This window comes from Cricetulus griseus, chromosome X (assembly GCF_003668045.3).
Source record: "Cricetulus griseus strain 17A/GY chromosome X, alternate assembly CriGri-PICRH-1.0, whole genome shotgun sequence".
Lineage (NCBI taxonomy): Eukaryota > Metazoa > Chordata > Mammalia > Rodentia > Cricetidae > Cricetulus > Cricetulus griseus.
Genome location: NC_048604.1, coordinates 31,661,257 through 31,681,806, shown reverse-complemented (window position 1 = coordinate 31,681,806; position 20,550 = coordinate 31,661,257).

Sequence of the window (20,550 nt, the reverse complement as noted above, 5' to 3'; positions counted from 1 at the left end):
AAGTGACATAGCAAGGAGACTCATATTTAAGCGAAGGAGAAACAGGAAGGGTACCTTTTCCCCTCTGCTCTTGCTCCAGCGGCAGGATGTGATCCACCAGCAAGGGAGGACACCAACAAGGCATCCAATAAGATAAGTCTTATGAAATATATAGGTTTATGATAATTAAGACTGAGCTAACAGATGAGAATCCTAGTCATTGGCCAAGCAGCATTGTACCTAATACAAGTTTCTGTGTATTCGTTTGGGCTCTAACTCAGGCAGGCGGTTGGTGTAAAGCTCACATGTGGCAGTGGGGCTCAGGCAGCTTTTGGCAGAAATATTTATCCTAACAATCTGGGGTTGGTATGTAAAATAAAAAAAAAATAATAAATGGTAAAAAATCCTAAACAAAAATAGAATTATACTAAATCTGCTGTCTGTGCTCTATAAAGGGAAAAATAAAGTCTAAAAGACAGATCTGTTTACAACAGAGTTTACTGAAAATTTAAGTGCATTATTGAAATATGTTGCTCAATTAAAAAGAGGATTTTTGAAAATATTGCTGCTTAATGACACTGTACCCAAGAGCGCTGACATGTAAATGAGATGGATGTTGATTATTTGGCTGCTAACACACCATACATTCCAAAGATCAAGTAGTAATTTCATTTTTCAAGATATACTATTTCATAAATAAGCTTCATAAAGCTATAGATGCCATAGATAGTAATCCCTCTGGAAGATCTAAGCAAAATACATTTTAAAACTACTTGAAATAATTTATCATTTCGAATGGCATTAAAATACTTATGATCGTGGGAGGATATCAAAACATTAGGGGGCTGGAAAGACAGCTCAGTACTTCAGAAGACTAGCTGCTCTTGCAGAGGACCTGGGTTCAATACCCACAACCATCTGTAACTACAGTTCCAGGGGATCTGACTCTCCCTTCTATCCTCTGTACGTACTGCATGCATGTGATATATTGACACAGGCAAAACACTTACAAATTTAAATTAATAGTAAAACATCAACCGTAACAAAGGTTTGGAAGACTTGATTCTAATACACATGGACAACTTGCAAGAGACTTGAATTAAGGACTTGAATCTTAGTTATCTAGCAGCCTTCAGCATTAAGAGCCTCTATCTGCAGAAAGATGAAACTCTAAGGGCTCTGTGGATCCTTAGCAATTTTAGGAATAAAATATTTTACATTTGGGTGTGTACATTGTTTTCAAGACATAATTAATGCCATTTCACACTTGATGCACCACAGAATGCTAATAGTATGACTTTTATATGTTTTGAGGTATTTCCTTAATTTTGCCACTCGGGAACCAAACATAGAATCTCTCTGAGATATATATGTGTTAACTGTAGCTGCAGAAACAGGAGAGACTAGGGCTTGGAGCTGCTATACGAAGGTTATGGAAAGGGGAAGAAAGAATATGTATGATGAAAAAATGCTGTATTTACTTGCAAATAAAAGACTTTTGAGACAGTGTCCATGAGGAATAGTTGATAGGTTCAGCCAAATTATTGGCAAAGTGTTGATCTTGAGTTTCATTCCTGTCATTGTTCCTCAGTTGATAAGATAATGCGGTCAAACATCCAGATAGACAAGGGGAAAGAGAATGCAACCACCTTCTCATACACAAGTGCTACCAGTGAAAGCATTTGTACACAAAAGCACCAGCATGCCAAAGCACCATCAACATCCAAATCTAAATAAAGTGATACATTTCAATAGGGAGAGATAATGTCTTACTCCAAATTTGGGACAAAAAGATGACCAATTACAAAAGTCACAGTTCAGTGGTGGCACATTTCAGAAGTGCAATTAGTTGTAGCATTTCTTTAATACCCTCCTATGAGGAAAAATATAGCAGAAATTTCCTAGGACTCACTAGAATTTACTTACCTATATATTACCAAAAGATGCTGCAGCTAGTATCAGGGGTTTTCTGTGGATATGATCCAATACCTGAGACAACCACCAGAAATAGGTTAGGATTTGATTTGATCCATGCTTTCCCAGGTTGCAGTGCATGGCTTTTTTGACCTTCCACTTTGGTTACATGGCAAGGCAGAACACCATGGAGGGTATCAAGGTGGAACAAAGATCTTTGCCTCATAAATACTGGCAAATAGATAGGCCCAGAGACCTCACTTTCCCCAGTCAGACCCTAAAAACTAGTGTGTCAACCACTTCTCAAGTGAACAAGAAGTTGGGGAACAAACATGCGTTTCCCACAGGAATTCTTAGGAGTATATTTAAGATCCAAATCATTTGGATAGCCAGCTGTACAGGCCTTGTAACTGAGAAGGAAGAAATTCTGTAGGATGTGTCAAAGTCAACCTCATTGTGACAGAGAACTTTGGGTGTTTTTCTCTGACTAGCTGTATAAATTTACCATATTGAATAAGATTATCCATAGGGGAAAAACACAAAGAAACTCCCCATACACAACACAAGGTTCATTTGTTCTTTCTGTTATCTTTGAAGATTTTAATGAAATAATAAGATAATTTGTATGCAAGGTCACTTGAATCATGACTTAATTGCTTGTAGGGGTTGAAGATATTAAAAGTAAAATCTTAGATTTAAAGACCAAGCTAATACGCACAAGATGAATCAAATTGGAAAGGTGAAGCAGAGGAAAAACCACAGGGATAAATAGGATGGTCTGTATGTGTGAGGCCATTTGTGGGCAAAGGCACATGAAAGAGCTTCTTTTGGTGATTCCCCCTGCCCAAGAACGCACCTGATTCTATTGAAAAATAAATAAATTCTTCTCCAGAAGCCAGCTTCACTGGGGAATAAGGAGCCAATCATTAGAAATTTTCGATTCTTGCTCCATGGGTGAGCAGCTCCCACTGAGGTCCAAATGCAACCTGACCACTACAAAGCTCTGGGTTTGTCTCCAGGGAATTAGCATTTTTATTACTTTATGATCCATCCACATCCATATAAAAATGATTTATTCCCTTGGTATGTGCAATATAATACCATAGAATTATCACTGGAACAGCCTCGGGGGTAAATTAACTCAAACCCTGAATTCTAAGTAGCAGAGATTAGTTTCTGGAATGTCTCCCAGTAATTAAATCTAGCAATGAAGGTGATTCCACCACTTTCCTAAGTACCTCTTCTACAACTCCTTAAACTATTACTGAGTCTAATTTTCTCATGTGTATCAAAATCACTTAAGGATGGTTAGAAGTATTTATATGCACAGAAGTGTTAGCGAGGATTTATTGTCTTGATGCTTCTCCAAGAGAACTGTGATCCCCCACAACACACACACACACACACACACACAAAAAATTCTGGCTTCAGACATAATTATGAAACAGAACTCTCTACCTGGAATAACATGTAAAGCACTTTTAATAAGGAAAGGGGTTCTTAAAGCTCAGTTTTAGCTTGTAAATGAACACAGAGAGAGAAAAAGAAAGAAAGGGGGGAGAGAGAGAAAGAGACATAACACAGAGACAGAGAGTGAATAGAGACTTGTGTGTGAAACAGTGTTGGAAAGAGGACTAAGAAATAAGCTGGCTCCTGGAAATGACAGGACATCTCCACACATAATACTTCAACAATATGGCTGCTTAAAGGAGAGCTGAAGAAAGATGACACCAAGAGACATGCTAATGTGGAAGAGGAAAAGTGCATGGAGCACCACCCCTAGAAAAGACTAAGGAATGTTGAGAGTGGAAGAATTCATTTTCCCCAGGGATGAGACCCTAACTGATTATCCAATACTAAGCCATCAGGCCTGGAATCATGTAACACTGAATGTAATCTGCAGGTTGTATTAATATATTTATGCATTTATATCCGTGTAACAATAACAAAGAAAGAGGCCATGAAGCTAGGCATGAATGGCACATGCCTTTAATCCAAGCACACGGGGGCAGAAGCAGGTAGATTTCTAAATTTGAGGCTATCCTGGTCTACAGAGCAAGTTCCAGGACAGCTACAGCTATAAAGTGGAACTTGGTCCTTGGTCTCAAAACACAAACACACACACACACACACACACACACACACACACACACACACACACACACACACAGAGAGAGAGAGAGAGAGGAGAGAGAGAGAGAGAGAGAGAGAGAGAGAGAGAGAGGAAGGGAGGAGACAGACAGACAGACAGACAGACAGACAGACAGAAGAGACAGACAGGCAGAAGACAGACACGACACAGAAGAAAGGCAGTGAATTGGAGGGGGATTTGGGCAAAAGATATGGCAGTACATAGGGACATTGAAGAAGGAAAGAACAAAGAAATGTGATATAGCTACATTTTAATTTAAAATAGGCTCTGCTTTTGGACAAATAATAAAAGTACAGAGAGCTTTTTGTATATATCAATTGTCCTCAGCTCAAAATTATCCTGATTACAAAATGGCATAATTGGGGAAGCATATTTTGCTACCCTTCACCACCAACAATTCAGATATTCACCATGGAAACAAGATATATGTTCACCAGCCTGGGAAGGAAGAACTGAAAGATACAGGGTAACAATCCAGTGGATGTAAGACACAGAATGCCATGGAGAGGTTCTCTCAGTCTCCAACATCCGTCGCCCTTGATGTTTACTCAGCTGACATCACATGAAACACATTTTGTCATGCTAAAACTGTCCTCCTGTCCTAGAGGATGGCACTGAATGTATTTTCTGTAAAACTGAAGGCAGAAGGCCTTCTAAGAAAATTGAGTCAAAATCAGAATGAGGCAGTAGAAAGATGGCTACGTGGTCAAGAGTACCCACTAATCTCCCAGAGGAACACCCAGGAGACAGAGAACAGCTGTCTAACTCCAGGCCCATGACATTCGACAACCTCTTCTAGCCTCCTTAGGGCAGCAGGCATGCACATGGTCCATAGACATACATGTGGGCAAAAGACTCATCCTCGTAATTAAAAATTAAATATTCTTTAAAAAGATAAGCCAGTGTTCTTGGTATTGATACCATGATGACAAAGCAGCAAAGAATTCTGTCCTCAATTAAGGACTGTCCAAGGTGGCTTCTTACCAGAAGGTAGAGGAAGGAGGTAAGCAAGAGTTCTTTTAAAATGTATTTTTACAAGGAAAAGAGGAATGAAATAGATATAAAATCAAAAACGTGGGAAACCATCTAAGAAATTAGGCAAAACAAACAAATACTGCAAAGACTCGGGCATTATGCTGGCCTGCCTGTCTCCTGGCAGAATGCCCAGGGTCCCATGGTTGCATAGTCTGCACACAGGTGCAAAAGACGCACTTATGCCTTCTTTCCCGCTGTTCCCTGGGACACACAGGACTTTTCCTGCCTCCCTCTTCTCTTCTGTCCTCTCTCTGTCTCTGTGTCTCTATCCTCTTTCCACTTCCTGCCCTTCCCTTTCTAATAAAATTTCTCCCTTAAGCTCTGTCTGCCTGGCATGTTTGTCCCCCTGCCCCAGTCACCCTCCCCTGCCATGGAATCTGCCAAGGTTCCCCATGAGCTTTGTCATAACAAAAACCACCTCCCATCCAATATAGAAACTACTCTGTACCAATTCAATGGATAAACATTCAGTTTCTGTTCTAATGCTTCCGATGACTGAACCCTGGATAAGAACATGACATGACTCTTCAAAGGGTTAAACAGGAATTTGCCTTCATAGATTCTATACCCTGACTTGCTTTCTGCCTCAATGAAGCTACAAAAGGCACACAAGGACTCCCCCTTTATCCAACAGTGCTTCACATATTTAAAAGGAGGCCTTTTCTTTGTCTGCTAGGAAGATACTATACAAATTAAAATTGTAAATTCGACAGCATACATACAAACAACCAAAGACTTACTTCAGATGCACTTCGGCCAATGCAATCCTCAATAGATTATAAAACCCAGTGCTAACAGAATTCTATAAACACAGCTAAAGTTATCCTCTAACCAACCACACAGATGGTTGGTGCTTACTGACTAAAATTTCATGTCTTTTTACGTAACCTTGCACTGAAGCCAAGAGGCCACCTCTATCCTGCCCTTTATATCCTAAAGCTTTGATTTTTAATGAAACTCACAGCATTGAATTTCAAGGTTGAAGGAACCCCCTTTACTGTGAAAAGAAATTATTTAACACATGGCCCCTCCTACTATGACAAAGCCAGATACAGACCTCCAAAGAAAGAGCAGCCCTCCTGATGATTTGAAACAAAATGCTTACTTACCAAATTTTGTTTAAGCATGTTTTCCTTCTTCTGGACTCCAGAAGTTTAGTTGAAACTAACAGCCTTCTTTTTATTTTTATTAATTATTTGGGAATTTTGTACAATGAATCTTTATCACACTCACTCCCCATTCCACCCTTATGCCTGCCCTCACAACCCTCTGAAAAAAAAAAGAAAAGAAAGAGGAAAAAAAGAAGTCCCATTTGTGTTGCCTATATATCCATTGGAGAATGTCAAACTCCCAGTGGCCAGCCCCTTAAGAAAACTGAGTGCTTTCCCCACCCCACCCCCACCCCTACCAGAAGCCATCAACTGTGAAGAGCTGCATGTAAAGCCACTCCTGGAAATAGAACAGCCTTGGGGAAAACCCTTCTTTGATGTACAATCTGATAAGGCGACGCTTTCAACACATTATCAGCACACCTGGTTCTTTGTAGCCCTATGTGTTTCATTTTGCCAAAGTTAAACAAAAGCTTACAAAGCGGGAGGGGTGGGGGAGAACAGAATTGCAATCCAAAACACAAACACATATGCCAGGATGACCTCTTGTATACAGAGAGCAGAAGGAAGTTTGGGGATTTTATTAGGAAAGATAAATCTATGCCAACCATTATGGGAAAACAAAAACAAACACAGCTCATTCATGTTTTCCTTGCCCGAGAGAGCTGGCAAGCTCTGATTGGCAAGCAGCAGCACTTACTGTGTAAAGTTGGTCTTAAGTTCACAGCTGGCAGTTCCATCAAAATTTGTATATATAGCCTTTAAATGCAGTGGGGTGTTTCCCTGGTGTGGCCTAGTGGGACAATTCCTGGAACAGGTACTTATTACCTAAGAGCTCACTTTTTCCAAGCTGTACATCGCTATAAAAGAAACCTACTTGGACCTAATCCTACAAATATTTTTCACGTCTCATTTTTTTCCTATCATCACACCACTAATTCCCCTTAAAATAATTCTATGGATAATCCCTCTTTGTCATGACCATATTTGTTTTCATTGTACATTTAAGTATATAACGTTTTAATTACATATTGCTACTTTTAGCCTATTGTTATGTCTGGCTTAGAACCTTATGAATCTTAATTTTATTATTTGGTATCTTAGAATTACATAACCTGAAAATTTAGTAAGTGTTCCTTCTATGATTCTTCAAATGCTGATGAAAGTATTAAACTGGATTACCATGGTAACAGTCCTTCATCAGGGCACCACTGTTCAGTTGGATATAGAATTCAAATGATGTGTTTTGGAATGTACTGGACTTCTGAAGCTGGGGCATTATGAACACACACTTGTAACATTTAACTTTCAGGAGTTATCCTGGAAATTGATAAAAGGTGAGGCAATTCATCTTTCAAGTTAAGAAAACTGAGTGCTTTCCCCACCCCACCCCCTTTCAAGGAAATAAAAGAAATTTTAATAGTTTTTTTTTAGGGCTTTTTGTTTTGTTTTGCTTTTTCAAGACAGGGTTTCTCTATGCAGCCTTAGCTGTCCTGGATCTCACTCTGTGGACTAGGCTAGCCTCGAACTCAGAGATCCTCCTGCCTCTGCCTCTTGAGTGCTAGGATTAAGAGCCTGTGACACCAGCACTCTGTTAGGAGTTCGTATTTTCAAAAGCAGAATGTCAGCATAGAGTGTTGAGTGTGTGCATAGGCCATTTTATTTGAGAAGCATCACTGTAAACTGCCATAATATTCTAAATACTCTTGTTATTTCAATAATTTTGTTTGCTAAACAAATATCACTTCATGTTGACAGTTCATTGTGCTATTGTATGGTAAGGACATTACAAACAAAAATAATATACTGTATATTTCCATCAGCTAGACAATGGGATACTGGAAAGAAATGTTAATTCAATTTAAATATTATACAATAAATGTATTGAACCACTATGTAATGTTTTATTATTTTCTATGAAGTGTAAGTTAATAATGGTGGAACATACCTATAATCAGTGTGTAATTAATATATATGGTATATAAAGTGTGAATAGTACTTAAGAGAGAGAAGCAAGATTATAAAGATTTTGAGACCAACGTGATACATAGGGAGTTCCAGGCTATCCTTGGCTACACAGTGCAGCTATGTCATTAAAGAAAATATTACATGGACAATTTGTGTGCTTTTATATCTCAATTAAAAATGTATCTAGGCTTCACCCTACAAGTTTTTTGTTTATGCTATGGTTTCTGGTTTTGTGCTTTTAGCAGATTTCTGTGCATGCCAATATGTGTTTTTTTCTTTGGCTCTCTTTTTCTGTTCATTTGTTTTTGTTCTATTCAGGTTTGATGGTTTTTATTTAATTTTTCCCTCTCTTTACATGTCTGTTTGCTTTCTACTGAGAGAGAGCAAGAAACAATGTGGATTTGGGTGGGTGGGGAGGTGGGAGAAGATCTGGGGAGATTTCGGGGAGGGGTACCAAGATAATTATAGCCTTGTAAAAACAGTTTGGCAATGACCCTTCTGCTTCTATTGTGTGGAACAATTTGAGGAGTACTGGTATTAGCTGTTCTTTGAAATTCTGGTAGAATTGTGCACTGAAACCATCTAGCCCTGGGCTTTTTTTGGCGGGGGGGGGGGGGTTGGGAGAATTTGATGACTGCTTCTATTTCATTAGGGGTTATAGGTCTGTTTAAATTGTTTATCTGTTCTTGATTTAATTTTGGTAAGTGATATTTATCCAGAAAATTGTCCATTTACTTTAGATTTTCAAATTTTGTGGAGTTCAGGTTTTCAAAGTATGACCTGAAGATTCTCTCGATTTCCTCAATTTTTGTTGTTATGTCCCCCTTTTCATTTCTGATTTTGTTAATTAGCATGCTCTCTGTCTGCCTTTTGGTTAGCTTGGATAAAGGTTTGTCTATCTTGTTGATTTTCTCAAAGAACCAACTCTTTGTTTCATTGATTCTTTGTGTTGTTTTCCTAGTTTCTACCTTATTTATTTCAGCCCTCAATTTGATTATTTCCTGGCATCTATTCCTCCAGGGTGAGTTTGCTTCTGTTTGTTCTAAAGCTTTCAGTTGTGCTGTTAATACTCTAGTGTGATAATTCTCCAGTTTCTTCATGTGGGCACTTAGTGCTATGAAATTTCCTGTTAGCACTACTTTCAAAGTGTCAAATAAGTTTGAGTATGTTATGTCTACATTCTCGTTGAGTTCTAGGAAGTCTTTAATTTATTTTTTTTTTAATTTCTTCCTTGACCCAAGAATGGTACAATTGCCCATTGTTCAATTTCCATGAGTTTGTGGATTTTCTGCAGTTTGTGTTGTTGAATTCTAACTTTAAATGATGGTGATCCGATAGGATACAGGGGTTTTTTTTTTTGTAACTGTTGAGGTTTGCTTTGTTGCTGAGTATGTGGTCGATTTCAGAGAAGATTCCATGTGTCATGGAGAAGTAGGTATATTCTTTTGTGTTTGGATGGAATGTTCTATAGATGCCTATTAATCTCAATTGGCTCATAACTTCTGTTAGTTCCTTTATTTATTTGCTATATTTCTGTCTGGTGTTCCTGTCTAGTGGTGATAGTGGGGTGTTGAAGCCCCCCACTATAAGTCCGTGAGGTTTTATGTGTGATTTGAGCTTTAGTAAATGTTTCTTTTATGACTGTGGGTGCCTTCGTATTTGAGGCATAGATGTTCAGAATTGAGACTTCATCTTGATGGACTTTTACTGTGATGAGTATGAAATGCCCTTCTTCATCTCTTTTGACTGATTTTTAGTTTGCAGCCTAATTTGTTAGATATTAGGATTGCTACACCAGCTTGTTTCTTGTGTCCATTTGATTGGAAAATCTTTTCCCAACCCTTTACTCTGTGGTAACCTCTTTGACATTGAGATGTATTTCTTGTATGCAGCAGAAGGATGGATTCTGTCTTTGTATCCATTCTGGTAGCCTGTGTCTTTTTATAGGCAAGTTAAGACCATTGACATTGAGGGATATTAATGACCATTAATAGTCAATTCTTGCTTGTTTTGGATTTGTTGGTGGTGGTGTTATTGTGTGTGGATTCCCCTCCCCCTTTTCTTTCTTTTGGTGTTTGGTAAAGTGGGATTATCTATTGCCTATGTTTTTGTGAGAGTAGTTATCTTTGTTGGGTTGGAGTTTTCCTTCCAGTACTTTCTGTAGGGCTGGATTTGTGGATTTGTGGATATGTATTGTTTAAATCTTGTTTTGCCATGGAATATCTTGTTTTTTTTTTCTCCATCTCTGGTGATTTAAAGCTTTGCTGGGTATAGTAGTCTGGGCTAGCCTCTGTGGTCTTTTAGTATCTGCAGAACATATATCCAGGACCTTCAGGCTTTCAAAATTTCCATTGAGAAGTCGGGTGTAATTTGGATAGGTCTACCTTTCTATGTTTCTTGGCCTTTTTCTTTTGCTGCTCTTAATATTTTTTCCTTATTCTGTAAATTTGATGTTTTGCTGGTAGGATTTACTGAAGGCGATTTGGGGAAGGGGAATGATAATCAAAATATATTGTGTGAAAGAAGTCTATTTTCAATTAAAATACATATATAGAAATTTAGAAAAGTTCATTTCTCTATGAATATGATGTTAATTTATTACTAATGGACTTAATATTATATCCATGATGCAGCATAATGGCAATAGGTTCTTCCTGTCCAAGAAAGTTTGCACAGCACAAATTGGTCTTGAAAGGACAAAACATTGGGTGAGTGACAAACAGGGAGCGTATCTAGGAAGAGTTTGGAGAGGGGAGGTGACTGTGAATAAAACACATTGTATGAAACTCTCAAAATCTAATGGGAAAAAAAGATCAACAACAACAACAACAACAACAAAAACCCAACTGCCTCTGGGATCATTGTACAAGAGTGGATAGAAGGACAAATCAAAAAGGACTGTGGACTCACAGAAGGATTAACATTATGAATAAAACCTGTGCTAGCCCAAAGAACACCAAATCCTACCATAGAGGCGGGTGGAGAACTATTTACAATTGACATTCACTGGAACAGGAAGAGCCAGTTTTCGCAAATAGATTAGGCCCTGATAAGTAGACACCCCACCCCATGGCCACACTCACCAGTTGAAAGACATACCCAAGAGTATTTGGTAAACACACATTAACCTTGAGGGGGAAAGGAGACAAATTTGGGTGAGTGAGAGTGAATCTATTTAGAGTTCAGAAAAGGAGGGTTAATCTGATCAAAAATAAACTAATAAAAAAAATTTAAAAAATATAAAACTTAGTATTAACATTTTCAAGTGAGTTAAAATATATTCCATTTATTTTTCTTTAATATGAGAAAACACTGATTTGACTATTAGATAAATACAGTATAACAAGGGGATTCCTGAAACACATACATGCATTTCTCAGCTAATGAATCCAGTCCTATCTCACCAGTCTAGGGCATTTGTTTCCTCGAGTTTTTTAGCTAATTTTTTTAAGTTTACACGGAAGTTCATGGAGTATCTTGACATATTTTTAATGTTCCAGACCTTACATGTGAGTTTAGTCCTTTTTGGTTGTTTCTTATTTTTTATATGTTGTGTATTCACAATTTATTGTGGAGATTATCATTCTGCATCCTGTGGTCTTGGTTCCCCACTATAGAAAATTAATTGGCCATAATTATATGGATTTACTTCTGCCATTACTATTTAGTTTCATTGTTGTATGCGTTGAGTTTTATGCCAGGATCATGATGACTTGATTACAATAATTTTGTCACGTATTTTTATACCTGGTGGTATAACATATCCAGTTTGATTCACTTTATTATTTAATATTATTTTAATTTTGTGACATGAACATTAGAGTTATTGTCTTCTCTTTCTGTCCCTGAAATTGGGATAAGGAAAGGCTGAAGGGATGGCTCAACAGGTAAGAGCACTGGCCATTTTTCTTTCCAACTTCAATTCCCAGCATGCTGGCTCACAACCCTGTGTAATCCAAGTCACGGAGATATTTCTGGCCCCCAATAAGATAATGTAAACATGTGGCAAAAAAGAAAATGCAAGTCAAAGAACCAAACATATGGAATATAACTAAGTCTTACGGAAAATTTGTATAGGGATTATATTGATTCTGTTGACTTTTGATAGAATGGATATTTTAACACTATGAATATCTAACCAATGAATATTGGATATCTTTCCCTTTGCTTGTGTCTTTGATTTCTCTCATTGATATTTTAATGTTTTAGCATTTAGATTTTTTACCTTATTAGTTGAGTCTATTTCTTTTTATTTTCAGTTTTTTGTTTTGTTTATTATGCATAAAATTGTATTCCCAGTTTCTTTGACAGGTTGTTCTTTGTGAAAATAATGGAAAAACTTGTGGTTAATGCACATTGATATTTCATTATACAGCTTAAATCATTTTCTGTTTCTAAAAGTGTTGTAGTAGAGTCTTGAGTTCAATTTAGGCTTTGCAACTTAAATTTACTAGCATGCAAGTATTTCCAACTTCTGTTTTATGTGGGCATTAAGTAACATGCTTTGGGAGCCCATTCCTTATGGAAGGATACTCTCTCAGCCAAGATACAGGGGGGAGGGCCTCTGTCCTGCCCCAAATGATGTGAAAGACTATGATGATCCCCCATGGGAGACTTCGCCCTCCCTGAGGAGTGGATGGGAGGTAGGATAGGGAGATGGTGGGGGGATGGGAAGAAGGAGGGATGATAATAAAGGAGGGGCTGGAGAGATGGCTCAGAGGTTAAGAGTACTGGCTGTTCTTCCAGAGGTCCTGAGTTCAATTCCCAGCAACCATATGGTGGCTCAACCATCCATGATGAGATCTTTTGGCATGCAGGCAGAACATTGTATATATAATAAGTATATAAATAATTAGAAAAACAAAAAGATGATGGTACCTTCCTAAAGTATCATATAAGAACAAATCAGATGCAATTATATTATGATCTCAAAACACTGAAAAAATAATTTCTTAAAAATGAGACAGCAATTCTGAAAAAGTAAATAAGACACCCAGATAAAATTTCATTTCATTATGTACAGTTTGACTTCATGGCACTTTGAATCATGTAGCCAAAAGTCTCATTTAAAATGTGTTGATTAACATCTATAAGTAGTGATTCTATTACTTTTAAATGAATTGATCATAAGTTTGAATGAGCAATAACAGAGAAGTGGGAAACTCTTTCCTGCTGTAAATATTGTGGCAGAATTAAGAAACATTTCCCTTCAGAGGAACAGAAAAATACAATTTCATCTTCCAAGTTCAATATGACTCAATTCATAACAGGGTATTCAGAAAAATAACCAAGTAGGAATTTCTATGTCATCAATTTGGAAGTTAAGTGTATTCATTGGCAATGTCTCTGATGGAAGAACACTCATATAAATAAAAGGCACAGAGACTGAGCATCTGATATATATATACCAACTCCTGCCTCACAGATGACTCACTTAATTCCAAATTTCCAACTATTTGAATCTTGATATTTTAATTTCTATGGCTTCTAGTTTCAAGCAATTTAGAATATTTGACTTTGATTTAATGAAAATGTCATGAATCTTAAATCAAAATATATATGTATTTGGTCATGGAGGACAAAAAGGCTTCATTGGGATTAGATAGAAGGATTGTGAAATCATTTTTAATCAGTCTCCTGACATTTTTTCCAGTATGTTCTGAGGCACAAAATGCTGAGCTCCTATTTTTTGGCATGGCAGAAATATATTCTATATTTATGTATGTTCTAATACCAAATTGAAACAGGTGACAGTACAGCAAAGAGGCTATTTTTATTTCTTTTCTCAGTTAAATGTGGTCATACTCTCATTTTTCTCTCTTGAGTATAAATCCACAAATGATGACTAGGAAAGTCAGCAAAGGCATATGCTTGTTTTAGAAGTATACAAATTGAAAGATTTAAAATGAAATCTGGTCCAGCCTTTTTTTTTCATTTTCCAGCATCTTTTTTGATGTGTTATTTATAGCCAAAGCTTCAGGGAAAAAAATCTGACGACAACTCACAGTGTAGATTAAGTGGCAATTGTGAGGCACAGTCAACAGTGTTCTGGAAAAGAATGCTTTCCCCCATCATACCGATGGGACACTGATGCTTGGCAAAGTGATACTCAGATTTATAGCCTCATCATCTGCTTTGAGGACTGATAATCTCTCAAGGACGACTAGGACTTCAACCACATTTGTAAATATCTAGGATAATGCAAAATTATATCCACTCTGAATGGTTATGCCATTCAGAAAAGTTGCTAAATAAACTTAATTGAGCAGTTAGAAAAATACATTTAAAAATCCTTGTTTATTTCTCCCATAAAGGATCATATAACATCCTAGCTTCCATTTGGTTATCTTTCTTATATTAATTGCCTATGTGTTATTTGCCATCGTGTCACTCTTAAAGATGTGTAACTCCACAGGCAAACCACCATAGCTTCTTATTTCTCTTTCTCTTTTAATGTTACAAGAGTTTCACAATGACTTAAATGCTCTAGGTATAAACGAGATGAAAGACAGGTGGAGTTTGAGAGAAACACAAAAACCTTTCAAAAGAAAAGTGTGTTTGGAAAAGAAGACATTATGATTCTCCTGAACCCTTAGGGCTGGGGAAATAGCTGAAAGTAAGCAATGATTAAGCATTAGAAAGGGTTCCTTTCAATCACCTCTTGACATTTATGTGGTATCACAATGCTTCTGGTAACTCTTTGGAGGCTTTGAAAACAACAATAGAATCACTGAAATTACTCGGCAATTTATTCATAAGATATAGACAATCTCCTGAATAGAAAACTTTTTTTAGTTACTAAAGCAGAGAAATTTAGTTGTCAAGAGGCCATTAGGAAGGCAGTGCACATATTCATAGCATTATTGAGGGCTTGATGGACATTTAAACTGTTTCTAGCCTTTTACAAATAGAAAGGATGCTGCAAACAGCCTTGTACGAGCACTTTTGTTCCATTGTCAGAGCTGTGTCATAAGATACAACTGTAAGAAAGAAATTGGAGGATTAAAGGGGAATGTACATTCAAAATATTAAGGAAGACAACTAAATTGTTTTCCAAAGAAGTTATAAAGTATATGACTACACATACAAAGAACTGTTAATACTTTTATCTGTGTAAATCTGATGGAGAAAATAGTCCCTAGTCACTAATCAATTTTGTATTTTATTGTTAATGAGTGAATTTTATCCTTTTTAAATTTCCAACATTCCTGAAATTATACCATTTACAGTATTTTAGAGTTCTTGCAAGGCAAATTTTAAATTTAAAAATATGGTATAAAACACTTAATCCTCATAAATGTATTATAACTTAACCTCACATGGATACACCAATTATACTCATGAGAAAACTTTCATGGTTCAATTTGGCTTGAGGTTGAAGTCCTTTCTCCAAATTTGCAGGGAGGCATAATTCGAAGGTCCTTTGGCTACTTATTTTGCATTCACACGTGGGTTTCAGGTCACATCTAATAGTTTCTCTTCAACTATAAGTGACAGAAAAAAACAGGAGGAAAACTGTGTCAACAGAAACAATATCACCTCTAGGACTATTGCTGCAACTGCCATATACTGAGTCCTTTATACATATTATCTTATGTAATCTCCATAGCAGCAGCATATTCTGTTTCTGATAAAACTCATCCATTTAAATTAAGAAACATGCCTAAAATCATATATACATACATTAGTATTGCTCAAATCCAGAAGAAGAAAAAATTAATGCTAGGAAAATACATTCTAATTTAATCATTGTGGTTCATGTCAGTAATGACATTATTTGGCTTGCTGTGAATTCAAGTCTAGCCTGAACTGAAATAGTGAGATCATTGCCTCAAAACAGAAAAAAAAAAAAACAATGTACATGCTAGAGGCAGATAAGATTTGATAGCTATGTGACTTTTATCAAGATGTCTAAAAAAATGTGCTTTTCTCTTAGGTCATATGATATTTGGATACTGGTAGTAATATGCAATAAACTTAGATTGCATGCCAGATAGAAATAATTATGGAAGTGTCACTCATCACTATAAAAATTCCATGCCTTTCAAAGTACTACCCCAGGAAATTAGTTCCATTTGTTCTACATTCTAGTATTGATTAGAAAATCAGTTACAGCCAGAGGATTTTTCACTTGAGAGACCTTCTTCACATGGTTTCTAAATTAAGAAAACAGTCCTCTTGCTTTACCTATATTAATTCCCAGCCTTGGTTCCATTCTATCTATCAAATACCCCCTGCATGGAAATTTCCATAGACATTAAAAAAAAAAAACTTTCACATCTTTTCCATAAGCTCTCTGTCTTTCCAGAACTGAATGGATCATGAAGTAATGATACTCCGTGGCATGTCAGAACAACAAAAGCACCCAATCTCAATTCTGCTGACATTGTGTGCATAAATGATTTGTGAGTTCATGTAAGGCAATAGTGAATACTATCATTGAAGAGATAAAACATGGATTGTACCAAAAGATAATATCACAACAATTTGCAGCTCCTTAGGAATAGTGACATGAATTTGGAAAGAGCCTAGACTATGAATGGTAATGACCAGTTTGTTCTAATATGCTAGAGGAAATGATATATTATTATAAACCTACTCACAATCGACTGACTCTGCTTATGTTTATTTATGGACATAGAAAACTTTAATAATGGGTCCCTTAAAATTAACAGGAAAAAAGTTTAATTTCTTTGGTAAAAACATTTGAAGTTTCCCCAAAAAACTTGTAACAAATATTTTAGCTTTGATTGTGTGTAAAAAAAATGAAATGGTTATTTTCAGATTTAGAGCAGAAAAGAAGAAAAGAAATTTCATGTAAAAGGGCTGAACTAACAGGAAACACTGAGATGCACAAGACTGCTAAAATTTTCAGAAAAAAATCACGAAACCTGAAATTCCAAATGGCATGGAATTGAGTTTGAGTGAATGTAATGCTGACAGCATTGCATTGTTCACCCTTGAAAGATGAACCTCTTAAACTGATGTACTTTAAGAAACTCCACTGAAATGCTTGCCTTAAATTCATATCAGAAAAAAATATACTACATCACTGCACTGATATGGATTCATTGATTTATATTCTTGAACAGTTATTTGCTAATAATCTCTATTAAGTATGGATAGTTCAAATATTATGCTGATCCATATACAAAGTAATTATCTAAAGTTAGCATTAAGAAGAGAAACAGGGTGGGAGGATGAAGAAAGGGTTCAACTATTCTTGAAAATAATATGGCCAAATTGGATAAAAGGAAAGGCTAAACTGGCAAATCAGCATGAAGCTACTTATAGGTTATTTATTTAGAGTCATAGAAAGCAGCTGGAAGTCCAGCTGCTGTAGAACAAAAGAATTAAAAGTGCTTCATGCAAGATGTATTGTATGATCCAAACTTTAGCCTTGGGACTTAAATAGAGCTTGCCCCTTTCATTAGTCATTGAAATTAAAAGATGCTCCAGAATTGACAGGGTTGATTAAAGAATTAATGAATTGGAAGATATTTCTGAGAAAATTAATCCAGGACATAGTACTAGAGAACAGTCATTTAAAAATATCTGAAAGATAAATTAGGAAACATGAAGTCTAGCTCAATAGTTTTCAATGTGTATCTAATAAAAGTTCCTGGAGAATGGCATGGTAGAATGTCAGCACAGGACTGAGGATATAACGGCTGAAAATTTTTCATAACTAAAATTAATTCTTAAGACTTAAAGTGAATTTCAAATGCCATACAGACTTAATACGAAAGAGCTCTCCCTGAGAGTACAGGCTATAATACCACAAAGCAATAAGATTAAAGAGAGGATAGAAGGTTAGAAGATAGAAAGATGATATTTAAAAGTTTCAGTTGCATTCTCAATTGAATAAAAAATGAACCCACAGACAATGAATTGTTGTCTTGGGTGGTTACTGATCATTCATAAACAAGGCCAAAATTATGGCGGTTTTGAGATGTGTGAGGATTAGGAATCATCAGCTTCTAATTATAATGATGCTGAAAGATGTATCTAAATCAGGAAGAACAAGAGGAATGATAGTATGCTTTTTTACTTTTTATTTAAATTAGAAACAAACTGGTTTTGTATGTCAATCCCAGTGCCTTCTACCTCCCCTTCTCCCCTGCCCCCCATTGATCCCCTATCCCATTCCATTTCTGCTCTCCAGGGAGGGTGAGGCCTTCCATGGGGGAAGCCTCAAATTCTGTCAAATCATTTGGAGCAGGGCCTAGGCCCTCCCCCGTGTGTCTAGGCTGAGAGAGTATCCCTCTATGTGGAGTGGGTTCCTAAAGTCCATTTGTATGCTCGGGATAAACACTGATCTACTACCAGAGGCTCCATAGATTGCCAAGGCCTCCTAACTGACACCCACTTTCAAGGGGTCTGAATCACTCCTATGCTGGTTTCTCAGCTACCAGTCTGGGGTCCATGAACTCCCGCTTGTTCAGGTCAACTGTTTCTGTGGGTTTCTCCAGCCTGGTCTTGACCCCTTTGCTCATCACTCCTCCCTCTCTGCAACTGGATTCCAGGAGTTCAGCTCAGTGATTAGCTGTGGGTGTCTGCTTCTGCTTCCATCAGCTACTGGATGAAGTCTCTAGGATGGCATATAAGGTAGTCATCAATCTCATTATAGGGGAAGGGCATTTAAGGTAGCCTCTCCACTATTGCTTAGATTGTTAGTTGGGTCATCCTTGTAGATCTCTGTACATTTCCCTAGTGCCTGATTTCTCTTTAAATCTATAATGGCTCCCTCTATTATGGTATCTCTTATCTTGCTCTCCTCTATTCTTCCTGCTCCCTCATGTCCTCCTCCCCCACCTCTTCTCCCCTTCTCATTCTCCTAGCTCCTTCTCCCCTCCCCCCTTGCTCCCAATTTGCTCAGGAGATCTTGTACCTTTCTCCTTCTCTGGGGGACCATGCATGTCTCTCTTAGAGTCCTCCTTGTTTCCTAGCTTCTCTGGAGGTGTGGATTGTAGGCTGGAAATCCTTTGCTCTGTGTCTAATATCCGTATGTGAGTGAGTACATACCATGTTTGTCTTTCCATGACTGGGTTACCTCACTCAGGATGGTTTCTTCTAGTTCCATCCATTTACCTGAAAATTTCAAGATTCCATTGTCCCCACCCCCACCCCCAAGTAGTACTCCATTGTGTAAATATACCACATTTTCTCTATCCATTCTTCAGTTGAGGGGCATCTAGGTCGCTTCCAGGTTCTGGCTATTACAAATAATGCTGCTATGAACATAGTTGAACGGATGTCCTTGTTGTAGGAATGTACTTCTTTTGGGTATATGCCTAGGAGTGAAATTGCTGGATCCTGTGGTAGACTGATTCCCATTTTCAGCCATACTGATTTCCAAAGTGGCTGTACAAGTTTGCATTCCCACCAGCAGTGGAGAAGTGTTCCCCTTTCTCCACATCATCTTCAGCATAAACTGTCATTGGTGTTTTTGATTTTAGCCATTCTGACAGGAGTAAGATGGTATCTCAGGGTTGTTTTGATTTGCATTTCCCTGATGGCTAAGGATGTTGAGCACTCTCTTATGTGTCATTCAGCCATTTTAGATTCCTCTATTGAGAATTCTCTATTTAGTTCTGTATCCCACTTTTTAATTAGATTATTTGGTGTTTTGGTGACTAGCTTCTTCAGTTGTTTGTATATTTTGGAAATCATCCCTCTATTGGATATGGGGTTGGTGAAGATCTTTTCCCATTTTGTGGGCTGCTGTTTTGTCTTGTTGACTGTGTCCTTTGCCTTACAGAAGCTTCTCAGTCTCAGGAGGTCCCATTTCTTAATTGTAGATCTCAGTGTCTGTGCTACTGGTGTTATGTTCAGAAAGTGGTCTCCCGTAACAATTTGTTCAAGGGTAGGGATGTCAGTATTCTTGAAAGCAAGGATAAGGACGAAAACTAGTCAAATATATCTGGAAACTTGATTTCCATTTAACAAAAGAATGAGTATACTAGGAGGATAGAAATTGTTTAGTGTAGGTCCTGATGGAAATATTTTGTTTACTTACTCATTCATTTATACCATATTTTAATTGAACAATAATAACACATTTGGCTGTACACAAAATGATATTTCATAATACATACACATTGAGGACTGATTTATCTGATAAAATGAGTTTATCTCATAGCTATTAATTTCTGATGAGACTATATTAGACCAACTGTCACTATTATAACTTATAGGCACCTAGCTGCACATTGAGTATTTTAAAATGTATTCTTCTAATCTGGCTTTTGCATCTCTTCAGCTCTGCCATTGTGTAGGGAAAGCAACCTTAGACAACCTGTGAAGAAAAGTGCATAACAATATGTCACAATACAATATGATTCTAAAACTAGATTGAGGGGCAGTCTGGCTAGATGTCTCAGGAGTTAAGAG